This window comes from Phyllobates terribilis, unplaced genomic scaffold, assembly GCF_046119375.1.
Source record: "Phyllobates terribilis strain yellow unplaced genomic scaffold, ASM4611937v1 Scaffold_40__1_contigs__length_11209783, whole genome shotgun sequence".
Lineage (NCBI taxonomy): Eukaryota > Metazoa > Chordata > Amphibia > Anura > Dendrobatidae > Phyllobates > Phyllobates terribilis.
The window spans coordinates 8,166,327-8,183,968 of NW_027362800.1; the positions used below are offsets into that span (position 1 = coordinate 8,166,327).

At 46.6% G+C, this 17,642-nt stretch overlaps 11 non-coding genes and 1 pseudogene across 11 annotated transcripts; all 12 read right to left on the minus strand.

Annotated features, from left to right (window-relative positions):
* Positions 1-2,146: 2,146 nt before the first annotated feature.
* LOC141186055 (U2 spliceosomal RNA) lies at positions 2,147-2,224 on the minus strand (annotated as a pseudogene).
* Positions 2,225-3,343: 1,119 nt separating this feature from the next.
* Positions 3,344-3,534, minus strand: LOC141189504 (U2 spliceosomal RNA). The gene has a single exon (XR_012263560.1). It is a non-coding gene; the product is annotated as a U2 spliceosomal RNA (small nuclear RNA).
* Positions 3,535-4,654: 1,120 nt separating this feature from the next.
* LOC141184154 (U2 spliceosomal RNA) lies at positions 4,655-4,845 on the minus strand. The gene has a single exon (XR_012258936.1). It is a non-coding gene; the product is annotated as a U2 spliceosomal RNA (small nuclear RNA).
* Positions 4,846-5,963: 1,118 nt separating this feature from the next.
* Positions 5,964-6,154, minus strand: LOC141189505 (U2 spliceosomal RNA). Its single transcript, XR_012263561.1, has one exon. It is a non-coding gene; the product is annotated as a U2 spliceosomal RNA (small nuclear RNA).
* A 1,119-nt stretch (positions 6,155-7,273) lies between these two features.
* Positions 7,274-7,464, minus strand: LOC141184294 (U2 spliceosomal RNA). Its single transcript, XR_012259063.1, has one exon. It is a non-coding gene; the product is annotated as a U2 spliceosomal RNA (small nuclear RNA).
* Positions 7,465-8,584: 1,120 nt separating this feature from the next.
* LOC141189506 (U2 spliceosomal RNA) lies at positions 8,585-8,775 on the minus strand. The gene has a single exon (XR_012263562.1). It is a non-coding gene; the product is annotated as a U2 spliceosomal RNA (small nuclear RNA).
* Positions 8,776-9,895: 1,120 nt separating this feature from the next.
* LOC141189507 (U2 spliceosomal RNA) lies at positions 9,896-10,086 on the minus strand. Its single transcript, XR_012263563.1, has one exon. It is a non-coding gene; the product is annotated as a U2 spliceosomal RNA (small nuclear RNA).
* A 1,121-nt stretch (positions 10,087-11,207) lies between these two features.
* Positions 11,208-11,398, minus strand: LOC141184865 (U2 spliceosomal RNA). The gene has a single exon (XR_012259580.1). It is a non-coding gene; the product is annotated as a U2 spliceosomal RNA (small nuclear RNA).
* A 1,118-nt stretch (positions 11,399-12,516) lies between these two features.
* LOC141189508 (U2 spliceosomal RNA) lies at positions 12,517-12,707 on the minus strand. Its single transcript, XR_012263564.1, has one exon. It is a non-coding gene; the product is annotated as a U2 spliceosomal RNA (small nuclear RNA).
* A 1,121-nt stretch (positions 12,708-13,828) lies between these two features.
* On the minus strand, positions 13,829-14,019 carry LOC141189510 (U2 spliceosomal RNA). Its single transcript, XR_012263566.1, has one exon. It is a non-coding gene; the product is annotated as a U2 spliceosomal RNA (small nuclear RNA).
* Positions 14,020-15,134: 1,115 nt separating this feature from the next.
* Positions 15,135-15,325, minus strand: LOC141189511 (U2 spliceosomal RNA). Its single transcript, XR_012263567.1, has one exon. It is a non-coding gene; the product is annotated as a U2 spliceosomal RNA (small nuclear RNA).
* Positions 15,326-16,445: 1,120 nt separating this feature from the next.
* Positions 16,446-16,636, minus strand: LOC141189512 (U2 spliceosomal RNA). The gene has a single exon (XR_012263568.1). It is a non-coding gene; the product is annotated as a U2 spliceosomal RNA (small nuclear RNA).
* Positions 16,637-17,642: the final 1,006 nt, after the last annotated feature.

Consider the following 17,642-nt stretch of genomic DNA (forward strand, 5'->3'; position numbering starts at 1 on the left):
CCCTGATCAGAATTGCGACCCCTGCAGACTTGCAGTCACCCCCACCGGACCAGTAGGATGGACCGTGGGACCACTCCCTGGCCAGATGTTTGAAGGACCTAGAGGAGGGAAGGGAACATTCCTGCAACATATAAACATCACACAACTGGGAAGTAAGGAAGGCATAAATAGTCTGACGTCTGAACTTGTCCTTGATGCTCCTGACATTAATGGAAAATAAGTTAATATTAGCCATCATGTAGGGAAAAAAGAAAAAGTTAGCGCAGGCAATACACCTTAGTTACCACTCCGGTCGGGTGGTCCCTCGTCGGTGTTGACTGCTGGTGACGGGATCACCAGCAGGCCCTCTTCCTCCATCTGGTCAAGCAGCGCGGCCTCGATCTCGGCGACCACCAGTTCCTCCTCTTCTGGCTCGGCCACCAGGGTCTCAACCATGTGCTCCATCTCTTCTGGCTCAGGGAGGGTATCCTCCTTTTCGCCTACGAAATCCAGAATCTTCTTTTTGGAGGATTCAGTAGCAGGGCTGTCCTCCACCTTCCTCTTTCCCCGGGTTGGAACTGGGGAGACAAGAAGGGGAAAATCCTCCTCGGAATAGATAGCGGCAGGTGGAGGAAAGGTTAATTCCACCACTACCATGGTCTGAGGAGGGAGAGTGGCTGCCGGGGCAGGGGAAAGGACACCTGCTGAGGAGTAGGGGAAGGAGGAAGAGGAAGTGGAATCCTCAGCAGGGGTGGCCGGGGTGGGGGGGGATTGGACGGGGGTGGCAGGGGGAGGGATCGAGAGAGGGGTGACAGAACTCTTACCCTCCTTTGACTTTTTCTTCTGCTTCGGAGCTGCTGGGACCGTCGCTGGGGCTTTGGCCACCGACTCCTTGACCGCTTTGGCCTTGGTCGTCTCGGCCTTGGCCGCTGGGGCCTTGGTCGTCGCGTCCTTGACCTTCACAGGCCTGGTCGTCGGGGCGTTGTCCTCCGGAGCTGGGGTCGTCGCAACCACCGATGCCCAGGATCTCTCACGCTTGGGGCAATCCTTGTACAGATGAGCCGCCAGCCCACACAGGTTGCAGGACGTCTTCTTCGGGCAGTCCTTCGAGCTGTGTCCCGTCACTCGACAAATCCTGCAGGCATCCTCCTTGCAGTCCTTCATCTCGTGGCCGTTCTTGCCGCATCTCCTGCAGTTCCGCGGCATGTCCGGGTAATAGATGAGGCCGTAGGAGTTGCCCAGGGAGAATGTCGGGGGCAGGTGCCGAAGTCCGTCTGAGTACGCCAGGTCCCTGTGAAGTCTAACAGTCACCGACCACTTACCTGTCCAGAAGCCGAGTCCATTCAGGATGTGAGAGGGTTCCTTCACAACCAAACAGAAGCGTCTCAGGAAGGTACAGATGTCTTGGCCTGGGGTGTGCGGGTTGCGCATGGAGACCGTGATCCTCCTTTCGTCCCTCTGGATAGGGCAGCTACCTGTAAAGGCAGAGAAAGAATTATCCGATCCTTTTGCGCTTACCATTTCCCAGAACCTCCTGCAGGTGTTCACAGTGGCGAAGGTGACGAAGAAGATCCCCGTCAAGAAGGTCTGGATGCTGAGGGTGTCCGACCTGGAGAAGCCTCGATCCAGCAGCATCTTCTGGCAGAACACGTCCGAGGACATGTCCGGCACCCTCCCATCCACTTCCTTCAGCTTCAGGGCCACCGTCTGCCGCATCCATGGCTCCAGGGCTGGAGCTTCGTGGCGGGGCTTCTGGGGTCCCTTCTGCTGGCCAGTCGTGGAGGCAGAGTCCTTGGGGTCAGAATCGGCTCCTGGCTGGGCCCTCCTGGCTGTCCCCTGCTCCAGGCTCTTCTTTTCGGCCTTCCTCGCAGCGCTTGCCATGGCTTTCCTCCTGCAGTTACTTCTTGGAGCTGGATCTGGAGCTCTTCCCGAAATGGGTGGAGCTATGCAGATTCTTCTCCCGTCGTGTTCTGGACAAATTCCCCGAAAGGTCTTTGTCTCGATGATTTTCTTACTCAAAGATTCCACAGGACAGCCCGATTCTTCTCCGAGTCTTCGTCTTCTTCTGGATTCTTTAGAGCTTCTTCCTCCCACCGATATCCGCCTTCCTTCTCCGATGTCAGCTGCGCTCCGAAGCTCTTCTCCTTCCGAGTTCGATCGCTCTCGTCAAGTGTAGATCGTAGCTCTTGTGTTCTTAAAAGAACAGATACTACACTTGATCTTAGCCAAAAGGCCGAGAAGCGATAACCAGAATTGGTTTCCGACTACGGTGCCACCCAAGGATTCTGAAAAGTCCATTTGTGGAGATGGCCACCTGGACTCCCGTTAAGCAGACATGCTGTCAACCTCTAGATCCCTCACATGCCTGCACTTTTCGGCTTGCTGCTGCTGCAATCCACGCGTTTTAGATCTGCATAACTCCACCTCTTTTAGCACAGTACCCTCAACCCCCGGCTGTTCCCACCCGCCTCAACACCGTTGGAAGGGAGGAGAACCAATTAAGGCGGGGGGGGGTGGAACGAGCAGCTGTCTACCCTTAGCAGGAGGGTTGCTGATTAATTACCTCTCCTGCTGCTGCTGCTGCTGGCTGTCCAGCAGAAGACTGAAGGTGGCTGCTGCTGTGCGCAGGTATATAAAGGCTCAGAGCCTATTATGACACGCGCAGCCAGCGTTCCATTGCCACATTCCGTCTACTGCAGGCGGGATACCTGGATGGCTGAATGTCACTGAGAAGCTCACAGAGACCGCCATAAGCAACAGTTTAAAAGAATGCCACAGACTAATCAACCAAACTTTTTGGGTTGGTTTCTCTTTTATAGTCTGCAGGCATTAAATGAAAGAAGTCAGTGTTCCAGCAGAGGGAGACAACGTTTCAGAAAAGGCATTGTAGCAAACCAAAAAAGAAATTTTAAGCGCAGCAGAGTAACCAGCTCACATACCTGTTAGCTCAGGTGAGTTTAAAAGGCTGCTGTTGATAACAAGGGCATTTGCTAAATAGATGGTGTGTGTGCAACAATATACTGAAAGGTCAATTATATTGTGCAGCTTATCTCACCACCTGTAGTTATTTAGGTGAAAGCTCCAAAATGCTTGCCTAATATGTCTGTTTATCCAAAAGGAAGTATAGAGGGAGAGCTAGATAGATAGCATTGCATTACATTACATTACATGGCAATGCAATGCACAGTTGCTGAAGTTGAACCAAAATGAGCTTGTCATCTGGCTTCTGCAACTTTTAACATGAAAAATCCAATGAGGAGAAGAAAAGCAAAGCCAAAGAGTCCATCCCAAAATCCGACAAACAAGCAAAATGAACAAAAAGCATTGAATTCAATTCTTTCTGATTTTAGAAACTGCATTAAAGAAGGGGTGCACCGGTCCTGGAGATACTGCAATACCAGGTCAATGCGTGGAGTGGACAGAGCAAGCTCTTTTTCCATCTCCCTGTTCTAAAAATCCATTTAATATATGGTCCCCAGATAGGGGACGTATCAGATATTAAACTGATAAGAACAGATACTACACTTGATCTTAGCCAAAAGGCCGAGAAGCGATAACCAGAATTGGTTTCCGACTACGGTGCCACCCAAGGATTCTGAAAAGTCCATTTGTGGAGATGGCCACCTGGACTCCCGTTAAGAAGACATGCTGTCAACCTCTAGATCCCTCACATGCCTGCACTTTTCAGCTTGCTGCTGCTGCAATCCACGCGTTTTAGATCTGCATAACTCCACCTCTTTTAGCACAGTACCCTCAACCCCCGGCTGTTCCCACCCGCCTCAACACCGTTGGAAGGGAGGAGAACGAATTAAGGCGGGGGGGGGGTGGAACGAGCAGCTGTCTACCCTTAGCAGGAGGGTTGCTGATTAATTACCTCTCCTGCTGCTGCTGCTGCTGGCTGTCCAGCAGCAGACTGAAGGTGGCTGCTGCTGTGCGCAGGTATATAAAGGCTCAGAGCCTATTATGACACGCGCAGCCAGCGTTCCATTGCCACATTCCGTCTACTGCAGGCGGGATACCTGGATGGCTGAATGTCACTGAGAAGCTCACAGAGACCGCCATAAGCAACAGTTTAAAAGAATGCCACAGACTAATCAACCAAACTTTTTGGGTTGGTTTCTCTTTTATAGTCTGCAGGCATTAAATGAAAGAAGTCAGTGTTCCAGCAGAGGGAGACAACGTTTCAGAAAAGGCATTGTAGCAAACCAAAAAAGAAATTTTAAGCGCAGCAGAGTAACCAGCTCACATACCTGTTAGCTCAGGTGAGTTTAAAAGGCTGCTGTTGATAACAAGGGCATTTGCTAAATAGATGGTGTGTGTGCAACAATATACTGAAAGGTCAATTATATTGTGCAGCTTATCTCACCACCTGTAGTTATTTAGGTGAAAGCTCCAAAATGCTTGCCTAATATGTCTGTTTATCCAAAAGGAAGTATAGAGGGAGAGCTAGATAGATAGCATTGCATTACATTACATTACATGGCAATGCAATGCACAGTTGCTGAAGTTGAACCAAAATGAGCTTGTCATCTGGCTTCTGCAACTTTTAACATGAAAAATCCAATGAGGAGAAGAAAAGCAAAGCCAAAGAGTCCATCCCAAAATCCGACAAACAAGCAAAATGAACAAAAAGCATTGAATTCAATTCTTTCTGATTTTAGAAACTGCATTAAAGAAGGTGTGCACCGGTCCTGGAGATACTGCAATACCAGGTCAATGCGTGGAGTGGACAGAGCAAGCTCTTTTTCCATCTCCCTGTTCTAAAAATCCATTTAATATATGGTCCCCAGATAGGGGACGTATCAGATATTAAACTGATAAGAACAGATACTACACTTGATCTTAGCCAAAAGGCCGAGAAGCGATAACCAGAATTGGTTTCCGACTACGGTGCCACCCAAGGATTCTGAAAAGTCCATTTGTGGAGATGGCCACCTGGACTCCCGTTAAGAAGACATGCTGTCAACCTCTAGATCCCTCACATGCCTGCACTTTTCGGCTTGCTGCTGCTGCAATCCACGCGTTTTAGATCTGCATAACTCCACCTCTTTTAGCACAGTACCCTCAACCCCCGGCTGTTCCCACCCGCCTCAACACCGTTGGAAGGGAGGAGAACCAATTAAGGCGGGGGGGGGGGTGGAACGAGCAGCTGTCTACCCTTAGCAGGAGGGTTGCTGATTAATTACCTCTCCTGCTGCTGCTGCTGGCTGTCCAGCAGCAGACTGAAGGTGGCTGCTGCTGTGCGCAGGTATATAAAGGCTCAGAGCCTATTATGACACGCGCAGCCAGCGTTCCATTGCCACATTCCGTCTACTGCAGGCGGGATACCTGGATGGCTGAATGTCACTGAGAAGCTCACAGAGACCGCCATAAGCAACAGTTTAAAAGAATGCCACAGACTAATCAACCAAACTTTTTGGGTTGGTTTCTCTTTTATAGTCTGCAGGCATTAAATGAAAGAAGTCAGTGTTCCAGCAGAGGGAGACAACGTTTCAGAAAAGGCATTGTAGCAAACCAAAAAAGAAATTTTAAGCGCAGCAGAGTAACCAGCTCACATACCTGTTAGCTCAGGTGAGTTTAAAAGGCTGCTGTTGATAACAAGGGCATTTGCTAAATAGATGGTGTGTGTGCAACAATATACTGAAAGGTCAATTATATTGTGCAGCTTATCTCACCACCTGTAGTTATTTAGGTGAAAGCTCCAAAATGCTTGCCTAATATGTCTGTTTATCCAAAAGGAAGTATAGAGGGAGAGCTAGATAGATAGCATTGCATTACATTACATTACATGGCAATGCAATGCACAGTTGCTGAAGTTGAACCAAAATGAGCTTGTCATCTGGCTTCTGCAACTTTTAACATGAAAAATCCAATGAGGAGAAGAAAAGCAAAGCCAAAGAGTCCATCCCAAAATCCGACAAACAAGCAAAATGAACAAAAAGCATTGAATTCAATTCTTTCTGATTTTAGAAACTGCATTAAAGAAGGGGTGCACCGGTCCTGGAGATACTGCAATACCAGGTCAATGCGTGGAGTGGACAGAGCAAGCTCTTTTTCCATCTCCCTGTTCTAAAAATCCATTTAATATATGGTCCCCAGATAGGGGACGTATCAGATATTAAACTGATAAGAACAGATACTACACTTGATCTTAGCCAAAAGGCCGAGAAGCGATAACCAGAATTGGTTTCCGACTACGGTGCCACCCAAGGATTCTGAAAAGTCCATTTGTGGAGATGGCCACCTGGACTCCCGTTAAGAAGACATGCTGTCAACCTCTAGATCCCTCACATGCCTGCACTTTTCGGCTTGCTGCTGCTGCAATCCACGCGTTTTAGATCTGCATAACTCCACCTCTTTTAGCACAGTACCCTCAACCCTCGGCTGTTCCCACCCGCCTCAACACCGTTGGAAGGGAGGAGAACCAATTAAGGCGGGGGGGGGTGGAACGAGCAGCTGTCTACCCTTAGCAGGAGGGTTGCTGATTAATTACCTCTCCTGCTGCTGCTGCTGCTGGCTGTCCAGCAGCAGACTGAAGGTGGCTGCTGCTGTGCGCAGGTATATAAAGGCTCAGAGCCTATTATGACATGCGCAGCCAGCGTTCCATTGCCACATTCCGTCTACTGCAGGCGGGATACCTGGATGGCTGAATGTCACTGAGAAGCTCACAGAGACCGCCATAAGCAACAGTTTAAAAGAATGCCACAGACTAATCAACCAAACTTTTTGGGTTGGTTTCTCTTTTATAGTCTGCAGGCATTAAATGAAAGAAGTCAGTGTTCCAGCAGAGGGAGACAACGTTTCAGAAAAGGCATTGTAGCAAACCAAAAAAGAAATTTTAAGCGCAGCAGAGTAACCAGCTCACATACCTGTTAGCTCAGGTGAGTTTAAAAGGCTGCTGTTGATAACAAGGGCATTTGCTAAATAGATGGTGTGTGTGCAACAATATACTGAAAGGTCAATTATATTGTGCAGCTTATCTCACCACCTGTAGTTATTTAGGTGAAAGCTCCAAAATGCTTGCCTAATATGTCTGTTTATCCAAAAGGAAGTATAGAGGGAGAGCTAGATAGATAGCATTGCATTACATTACATTACATGGCAATGCAATGCACAGTTGCTGAAGTTGAACCAAAATGAGCTTGTCATCTGGCTTCTGCAACTTTTAACATGAAAAATCCAATGAGGAGAAGAAAAGCAAAGCCAAAGAGTCCATCCCAAAATCCGACAAACAAGCAAAATGAACAAAAAGCATTGAATTCAATTCTTTCTGATTTTAGAAACTGCATTAAAGAAGGGGTGCACCGGTCCTGGAGATACTGAAATACCAGGTCAATGCGTGGAGTGGACAGAGCAAGCTCTTTTTCCATCTCCCTGTTCTAAAAATCCATTTAATATATGGTCCCCAGATAGGGGACGTATCAGATATTAAACTGATAAGAACAGATACTACACTTGATCTTAGCCAAAAGGCCGAGAAGCGATAACCAGAATTGGTTTCCGACTACGGTGCCACCCAAGGATTCTGAAAAGTCCATTTGTGGAGATGGCCACCTGGACTCCCGTTAAGAAGACATGCTGTCAACCTCTAGATCCCTCACATGCCTGCACTTTTCGGCTTGCTGCTGCTGCAATCCACGCGTTTTAGATCTGCATAACTTCACCTCTTTTAGCACAGTACCCTCAACCCCCGGCTGTTCCCACCCGCCTCAACACCGTTGGAAGGGAGGAGAACCAATTAAGGCGGGGGGGGGGTGGAACGAGCAGCTGTCTACCCTTAGCAGGAGGGTTGCTGATTAATTACCTCTCCTGCTGCTGCTGCTGCTGGCTGTCCAGCAGCAGACTGAAGGTGGCTGCTGCTGTGCGCAGGTATATAAAGGCTCAGAGCCTATTATGACACGCGCAGCCAGCGTTCCATTGCCACATTCCGTCTACTGCAGGCGGGATACCTGGATGGCTGAATGTCACTGAGAAGCTCACAGAGACCGCCATAAGCAACAGTTTAAAAGAATGCCACAGACTAATCAACCAAACTTTTTGGGTTGGTTTCTCTTTTATAGTCTGCAGGCATTAAATGAAAGAAGTCAGTGTTCCAGCAGAGGGAGACAACGTTTCAGAAAAGGCATTGTAGCAAACCAAAAAAGAAATTTTAAGCGCAGCAGAGTAACCAGCTCACATACCTGTTAGCTCAGGTGAGTTTAAAAGGCTGCTGTTGATAACAAGGGCATTTGCTAAATAGATGGTGTGTGTGCAACAATATACTGAAAGGTCAATTATATTGTGCAGCTTATCTCACCACCTGTAGTTATTTAGGTGAAAGCTCCAAAATGCTTGCCTAATATGTCTGTTTATCCAAAAGGAAGTATAGAGGGAGAGCTAGATAGATAGCATTGCATTACATTACATTACATGGCAATGCAATGCACAGTTGCTGAAGTTGAACCAAAATGAGCTTGTCATCTGGCTTCTGCAACTTTTAACATGAAAAATCCAATGAGGAGAAGAAAAGCAAAGCCAAAGAGTCCATCCCAAAATCCGACAAACAAGCAAAATGAACAAAAAGCATTGAATTCAATTCTTTCTGATTTTAGAAACTGCATTAAAGAAGGGGTGCACCGGTCCTGGAGATACTGCAATACCAGGTCAATGCGTGGAGTGGACAGAGCAAGCTCTTTTTCCATCTCCCTGTTCTAAAAATCCATTTAATATATGGTCCCCAGATAGGGGACGTATCAGATATTAAACTGATAAGAACAGATACTACACTTGATCTTAGCCAAAAGGCCGAGAAGCGATAACCAGAATTGGTTTCCGACTACGGTGCCACCCAAGGATTCTGAAAAGTCCATTTGTGGAGATGGCCACCTGGACTCCCGTTAAGAAGACATGCTGTCAACCTCTAGATCCCTCACATGCCTGCACTTTTCAGCTTGCTGCTGCTGCAATCCACGCGTTTTAGATCTGCATAACTCCACCTCTTTTAGCACAGTACCCTCAACCCCCGGCTGTTCCCACCCGCCTCAACACCGTTGGAAGGGAGGAGAACGAATTAAGGCGGGGGGGGGGTGGAACGAGCAGCTGTCTACCCTTAGCAGGAGGGTTGCTGATTAATTACCTCTCCTGCTGCTGCTGCTGCTGGCTGTCCAGCAGCAGACTGAAGGTGGCTGCTGCTGTGCGCAGGTATATAAAGGCTCAGAGCCTATTATGACACGCGCAGCCAGCGTTCCATTGCCACATTCCGTCTACTGCAGGCGGGATACCTGGATGGCTGAATGTCACTGAGAAGCTCACAGAGACCGCCATAAGCAACAGTTTAAAAGAATGCCACAGACTAATCAACCAAACTTTTTGGGTTGGTTTCTCTTTAATAGTCTGCAGGCATTAAATGAAAGAAGTCAGTGTTCCAGCAGAGGGAGACAACGTTTCAGAAAAGGCATTGTAGCAAACCAAAAAAGAAATTTTAAGCGCAGCAGAGTAACCAGCTCACATACCTGTTAGCTCAGGTGAGTTTAAAAGGCTGCTGTTGATAACAAGGGCATTTGCTAAATAGATGGTGTGTGTGCAACAATATACTGAAAGGTCAATTATATTGTGCAGCTTATCTCACCACCTGTAGTTATTTAGGTGAAAGCTCCAAAATGCTTGCCTAATATGTCTGTTTATCCAAAAGGAAGTATAGAGGGAGAGCTAGATAGATAGCATTGCATTACATTACATTACATGGCAATGCAATGCACAGTTGCTGAAGTTGAACCAAAATGAGCTTGTCATCTGGCTTCTGCAACTTTTAACATGAAAAATCCAATGAGGAGAAGAAAAGCAAAGCCAAAGAGTCAATCCCAAAATCCGACAAACAAGCAAAATGAACAAAAAGCATTGAATTCAATTCTTTCTGATTTTAGAAACTGCATTAAAGAAGGGGTGCACCGGTCCTGGAGATACTGCAATACCAGGTCAATGCGTGGAGTGGACAGAGCAAGCTCTTTTTCCATCTCCCTGTTCTAAAAATCCATTTAATATATGGTCCCCAGATAGGGGACGTATCAGATATTAAACTGATAAGAACAGATACTACACTTGATCTTAGCCAAAAGGCCGAGAAGCGATAACCAGAATTGGTTTCCGACTACGGTGCCACCCAAGGATTCTGAAAAGTCCATTTGTGGAGATGGCCACCTGGACTCCCGTTAAGAAGACATGCTGTCAACCTCTAGATCCCTCACATGCCTGCACTTTTCGGCTTGCTGCTGCTGCAATCCACGCGTTTTAGATCTGCATAACTCCACCTCTTTTAGCACAGTACCCTCAACCCCCGGCTGTTCCCACCCGCCTCAACACCGTTGGAAGGGAGGAGAACCAATTAAGGCGGGGGGGGGGGTGGAACGAGCAGCTGTCTACCCTTAGCAGGAGGGTTGCTGATTAATTACCTCTCCTGCTGCTGCTGCTGCTGGCTGTCCAGCAGCAGACTGAAGGTGGCTGCTGCTGTGCGCAGGTATATAAAGGCTCAGAGCCTATTATGACACGCGCAGCCAGCGTTCCATTGCCACATTCCGTCTACTGCAGGCGGGATACCTGGATGGCTGAATGTCACTGAGAAGCTCACAGAGACCGCCATAAGCAAAAGTTTAAAAGAATGCCACAGACTAATCAACCAAACTTTTTGGGTTGGTTTCTCTTTTATAGTCTGCAGGCATTAAATGAAAGAAGTCAGTGTTCCAGCAGAGGGAGACAACGTTTCAGAAAAGGCATTGTAGCAAACCAAAAAAGAAATTTTAAGCGCAGCAGAGTAACCAGCTCACATACCTGTTAGCTCAGGTGAGTTTAAAAGGCTGCTGTTGATAACAAGGGCATTTGCTAAATAGATGGTGTGTGTGCAACAATATACTGAAAGGTCAATTATATTGTGCAGCTTATCTCACCACCTGTAGTTATTTAGGTGAAAGCTCCAAAATGCTTGCCTAATATGTCTGTTTATCCAAAAGGAAGTATAGAGGGAGAGCTAGATAGATAGCATTGCATTACATTACATTACATGGCAATGCAATGCACAGTTGCTGAAGTTGAACCAAAATGAGCTTGTCATCTGGCTTCTGCAACTTTTAACATGAAAAATCCAATGAGGAGAAGAAAAGCAAAGCCAAAGAGTCCATCCCAAAATCCGACAAACAAGCAAAATGAACAAAAAGCATTGAATTCAATTCTTTCTGATTTTAGAAACTGCATTAAAGAAGGGGTGCACCGGTCCTGGAGATACTGCAATACCAGGTCAATGCGTGGAGTGGACAGAGCAAGCTCTTTTTCCATCTCCCTGTTCTAAAAATCCATTTAATATATGGTCCCCAGATAGGGGACGTATCAAATATTAAACTGATAAGAACAGATACTACACTTGATCTTAGCCAAAAGGCCGAGAAGCGATAACCAGAATTGGTTTCCGACTACGGTGCCACCCAAGGATTCTGAAAAGTCCATTTGTGGAGATGGCCACCTGGACTCCCGTTAAGAAGACATGCTGTCAACCTCTAGATCCCTCACATGCCTGCACTTTTCGGCTTGCTGCTGCTGCAATCCACGCGTTTTAGATCTGCATAACTCCACCTCTTTTAGCACAGTACCCTCAACCCCCGGCTGTTCCCACCCGCCTCAACACCGTTGGAAGGGAGGAGAACCAATTAAGGCGGGGGGGGGTGGAACGAGCAGCTGTCTACCCTTAGCAGGAGGGTTGCTGATTAATTACCTCTCCTGCTGCTGCTGCTGCTGGCTGTCCAGCAGCAGACTGAAGGTGGCTGCTGCTGTGCGCAGGTATATAAAGGCTCAGAGCCTATTATGACACGCGCAGCCAGCGTTCCATTGCCACATTCCGTCTACTGCAGGCGGGATACCTGGATGGCTGAATGTCACTGAGAAGCTCACAGAGACCGCCATAAGCAACAGTTTAAAAGAATGCCACAGACTAATCAACCAAACTTTTTGGGTTGGTTTCTCTTTTATAGTCTGCAGGCATTAAATGAAAGAAGTCAGTGTTCCAGCAGAGGGAGACAACGTTTCAGAAAAGGCATTGTAGCAAACCAAAAAAGAAATTTTAAGCGCAGCAGAGTAACCAGCTCACATACCTGTTAGCTCAGGTGAGTTTAAAAGGCGCTGTTGATAACAAGGGCATTTGCTAAATAGATGGTGTGTGTGCAACAATATACTGAAAGGTCAATTATATTGTGCAGCTTATCTCACCACCTGTTGTTATTTAGGTGAAAGCTCCAAAATGCTTGCCTAATATGTCTGTTTATCCAAAAGGAAGTATAGAGGGAGAGCTAGATAGATAGCATTGCATTACATTACATTACATGGCAATGCAATGCACAGTTGCTGAAGTTGAACCAAAATGAGCTTGTCATCTGGCTTCTGCAACTTTTAACATGAAAAATCCAATGAGGAGAAGAAAAGCAAAGCCAAAGAGTCCATCCCAAAATCCGACAAACAAGCAAAATGAACAAAAAGCATTGAATTCAATTCTTTCTGATTTTAGAAACTGCATTAAAGAAGGGGTGCACCGGTCCTGGAGATACTGCAATACCAGGTCAATGCGTGGAGTGGACAGAGCAAGCTCTTTTTCCATCTCCCTGTTCTAAAAATCCATTTAATATATGGTCCCCAGATAGGGGACGTATCAGATATTAAACTGATAAGAACAGATACTACACTTGATCTTAGCCAAAAGGCCGAGAAGCGATAACCAGAATTGGTTTCCGACTACGGTGCCACCCAAGGATTCTGAAAAGTCCATTTGTGGAGATGGCCACCTGGACTCCCGTTAAGAAGACATGCTGTCAACCTCTAGATCCCTCACATGCCTGCACTTTTCGGCTTGCTGCTGCTGCAATCCACGCGTTTTAGATCTGCATAACTCCACCTCCTTTAGCACAGTACCCTCAACCCCCGGCTATTCCCACCCGCCTCAACACCGTTGGAAGGGAGGAGAACCAATTAAGGCGGGGGGGGGGGTGGAACGAGCAGTTGTCTACCCTTAGCAGGAGGGTTGCTGATTAATTACCTCTCCTGCTGCTGCTGCTGCTGGCTGTCCAGCAGCAGACTGAAGGTGGCTGCTGCTGTGCGCAGGTATATAAAGGCTCAGAGCCTATTATGACACGCGCAGCCAGCGTTCCATTGCCACATTCCGTCTACTGCAGGCGGGATACCTGGATGGCTGAATGTCACTGAGAAGCTCACAGAGACCGCCATAAGCAACAGTTTAAAAGAATGCCACAGACTAATCAACCAAACTTTTTGGGTTGGTTTCTCTTTTATAGTCTGCAGGCATTAAATGAAAGAAGTCAGTGTTCCAGCAGAGGGAGACAACGTTTCAGAAAAGGCATTGTAGCAAACCAAAAAAGAAATTTTAAGCGCAGCAGAGTAACCAGCTCACATACCTGTTAGCTCAGGTGAGTTTAAAAGGCTGCTGTTGATAACAAGGGCATTTGCTAAATAGATGGTGTGTGTGCAACAATATACTGAAAGGTCAATTATATTGTGCAGCTTATCTCACCACCTGTAGTTATTTAGGTGAAAGCTCCAAAATGCTTGCCTAATATGTCTGTTTATCCAAAAGGAAGTATAGAGGGAGAGCTAGATAGATAGCATTGCATTACATTACATTACATGGCAATGCAATGCACAGTTGCTGAAGTTGAACCAAAATGAGCTTGTCATCTGGCTTCTGCAACTTTTAACATGAAAAATCCAATGAGGAGAAGAAAAGCAAAGCCAAAGAGTCCATCCCAAAATCCGACAAACAAGCAAAATGAACAAAAAGCATTGAATTCAATTCTTTCTGATTTTAGAAACTGCATTAAAGAAGGGGTGCACCGGTCCTGGAGATACTGCAATACCAGGTCAATGCGTGGAGTGGACAGAGCAAGCTCTTTTTCCATCTCCCTGTTCTAAAAATCCATTTAATATATGGTCCCCAGATAGGGGACGTATCAGATATTAAACTGATAAGAACAGATACTACACTTGATCTTAGCCAAAAGGCCGAGAAGCGATAACCAGAATTGGTTTCCGACTACGGTGCCACCCAAGGATTCTGAAAAGTCCATTTGTTTAGATGGCCACCTGGACTCCCGTTAAGAAGACATGCTGTCAACCTCTAGATCCCTCACATGCCTGCACTTTTCGGCTTGCTGCTGCTGCAATCCACGCGTTTTAGATCTGCATAACTCCACCTCTTTTAGCACAGTACCCTCAACCCCCGGCTGTTCCCACCCGCCTCAACACCGTTGGAAGGGAGGAGAACGAATTAAGGCGGGGGGGGGGTGGAACGAGCAGCTGTCTACCCTTAGCAGGAGGGTTGCTGATTAATTACCTCTCCTGCTGCTGCTGCTGCTGGCTGTCCAGCAGCAGACTGAAGGTGGCTGCTGCTGTGCGCAGGTATATAAAGGCTCAGAGCCTATTATGACACGCGCAGCCAGCGTTCCATTGCCACATTCCGTCTACTGCAGGCGGGATACCTGGATGGCTGAATGTCACTGAGAAGCTCACAGAGACCGCCATAAGCAACAGTTTAAAAGAATGCCACAGACTAATCAACCAAACTTTTTGGGTTGGTTTCTCTTTTATAGTCTGCAGGCATTAAATGAAAGAAGTCAGTGTTCCAGCAGAGGGAGACAACGTTTCAGAAAAGGCATTGTAGCAAACCAAAAAAGAAATTTTAAGCGCAGCAGAGTAACCAGCTCACATACCTGTTAGCTCAGGTGAGTTTAAAAGGCTGCTGTTGATAACAAGGGCATTTGCTAAATAGATGGTGTGTGTGCAACAATATACTGAAAGGTCAATTATATTGTGCAGCTTATCTCACCACCTGTAGTTATTTAGGTGAAAGCTCCAAAATGCTTGCCTAATATGTCTGTTTATCCAAAAGGAAGTATAGAGGGAGAGCTAGATAGATAGCATTGCATTACATTACATGGCAATGCAATGCACAGTTGCTGAAGTTGAACCAAAATGAGCTTGTCATCTGGCTTCTGCAACTTTTAACATGAAAAATCCAATGAGGAGAAGAAAAGCAAAGCCAAAGAGTCCATCCCAAAATCCGACAAACAAGCAAAATGAACAAAAAGCATTGAATTCAATTCTTTCTGATTTTAGAAACTGCATTAAAGAAGGGGTGCACCGGTCCTGGAGATACTGCAATACCAGGTCAATGCGTGGAGTGGACAGAGCAAGCTCTTTTTCCATCTCCCTGTTCTAAAAATCCATTTAATATATGGTCCCCAGATAGGGGACGTATCAGATATTAAACTGATAAGAACAGATACTACACTTGATCTTAGCCAAAAGGCCGAGAAGCGATAACCAGAATTGGTTTCCGACTACGGTGCCACCCAAGGATTCTGAAAAGTCCATTTGTGGAGATGGCCACCTGGACTCCCGTTAAGAAGACATGCTGTCAACCTCTAGATCCCTCACATGCCTGCACTTTTCGGCTTGCTGCTGCTGCAATCCACGCGTTTTAGATCTGCATAACTCCACCTCTTTTAGCACAGTACCCTCAACCCTCGGCTGTTCCCACCCGCCTCAACACCGTTGGAAGGGAGGAGAACCAATTAAGGCGGGGGGGGGGTGGAACGAGCAGCTGTCTACCCTTAGCAGGAGGGTTGCTGATTAATTACCTCTCCTGCTGCTGCTGCTGCTGGCTGTCCAGCAGCAGACTGAAGGTGGCTGCTGCTGTGCGCAGGTATATAAAGGCTCAGAGCCTATTATGACATGCGCAGCCAGCGTTCCATTGCCACATTCCGTCTACTGCAGGCGGGATACCTGGATGGCTGAATGTCACTGAGAAGCTCACAGAGACCGCCATAAGCAACAGTTTAAAAGAATGCCACAGACTAATCAACCAAACTTTTTGGGTTGGTTTCTCTTTTATAGTCTGCAGGCATTAAATGAAAGAAGTCAGTGTTCCAGCAGAGGGAGACAACGTTTCAGAAAAGGCATTGTAGCAAACCAAAAAAGAAATTTTAAGCGCAGCAGAGTAACCAGCTCACATACCTGTTAGCTCAGGTGAGTTTAAAAGGCTGCTGTTGATAACAAGGGCATTTGCTAAATAGATGGTGTGTGTGCAACAATATACTGAAAGGTCAATTATATTGTGCAGCTTATCTCACCACCTGTAGTTATTTAGGTGAAAGCTCCAAAATGCTTGCCTAATATGTCTGTTTATCCAAAAGGAAGTATAGAGGGAGAGCTAGATAGATAGCATTGCATTACATTACATTACATGGCAATGCAATGCACAGTTGCTGAAGTTGAACCAAAATGAGCTTGTCATCTGGCTTCTGCAACTTTTAACATGAAAAATCCAATGAGGAGAAGAAAAGCAAAGCCAAAGAGTCCATCCCAAAATCCGACAAACAAGCAAAATGAACAAAAAGCATTGAATTCAATTCTTTCTGATTTTAGAAACTGCATTAAAGAAGGGGTGCACCGGTCCTGGAGATACTGCAATACCAGGTCAATGCGTGGAGTGGACAGAGCAAGCTCTTTTTCCATCTCCCTGTTCTAAAAATCCATTTAATATATGGTCCCCAGATAGGGGACGTATCAGATATTAAACTGATAAGAACAGATACTACACTTGATCTTAGCCAAAAGGCCGAGAAGCGATAACCAGAATTGGTTTCCGACTACGGTGCCACCCAAGGATTCTGAAAAGTCCATTTGTGGAGATGGCCACCTGGACTCCCGTTAAGAAGACATGCTGTCAACCTCTAGATCCCTCACATGCCTGCACTTTTCGGCTTGCTGCTGCTGCAATCCACGCGTTTTAGATCTGCATAACTTCACCTCTTTTAGCACAGTACCCTCAACCCCCGGCTGTTCCCACCCGCCTCAACACCGTTGGAAGGGAGGAGAACCAATTAAGGCGGGGGGGGGGTGGAACGAGCAGCTGTCTACCCTTAGCAGGAGGGTTGCTGATTAATTACCTCTCCTGCTGCTGCTGCTGCTGGCTGTCCAGCAGCAGACTGAAGGTGGCTGCTGCTGTGCGCAGGTATATAAAGGCTCAGAGCCTATTATGACACGCGCAGCCAGCGTTCCATTGCCACATTCCGTCTACTGCAGGCGGGATACCTGGATGGCTGAATGTCACTGAGAAGCTCACAGAGACCGCCATAAGCAACAGTTTAAAAGAATGCCACAGACTAATCAACCAAACTTTTTGGGTTGGTTTCTCTTTTATAGTCTGCAGGCATTAAATGAAAGAAGTCAGTGTTCCAGCAGAGGGAGACAACGTTTCAGAAAAGGCATTGTAGCAAACCAAAAAAGAAATTTTAAGCGCAGCAGAGTAACCAGCTCACATACCTGTTAGCTCAGGTGAGTTTAAAAGGCTGCTGTTGATAACAAGGGCATTTGCTAAATAGATGGTGTGTGTGCAACAATATACTGAAAGGTCAATTATATTGTGCAGCTTATCTCACCACCTGTAGTTATTTAGGTGAAAGCTCCAAAATGCTTGCCTAATATGTCTGTTTATCCAAAAGGAAGTATAGAGGGAGAGCTAGATAGATAGCATTGCATTACATTACATTACATGGCAATGCAATGCACAGTTGCTGAAGTTGAACCAAAATGAGCTTGTCATCTGGCTTCTGCAACTTTTAACATGAAAAATC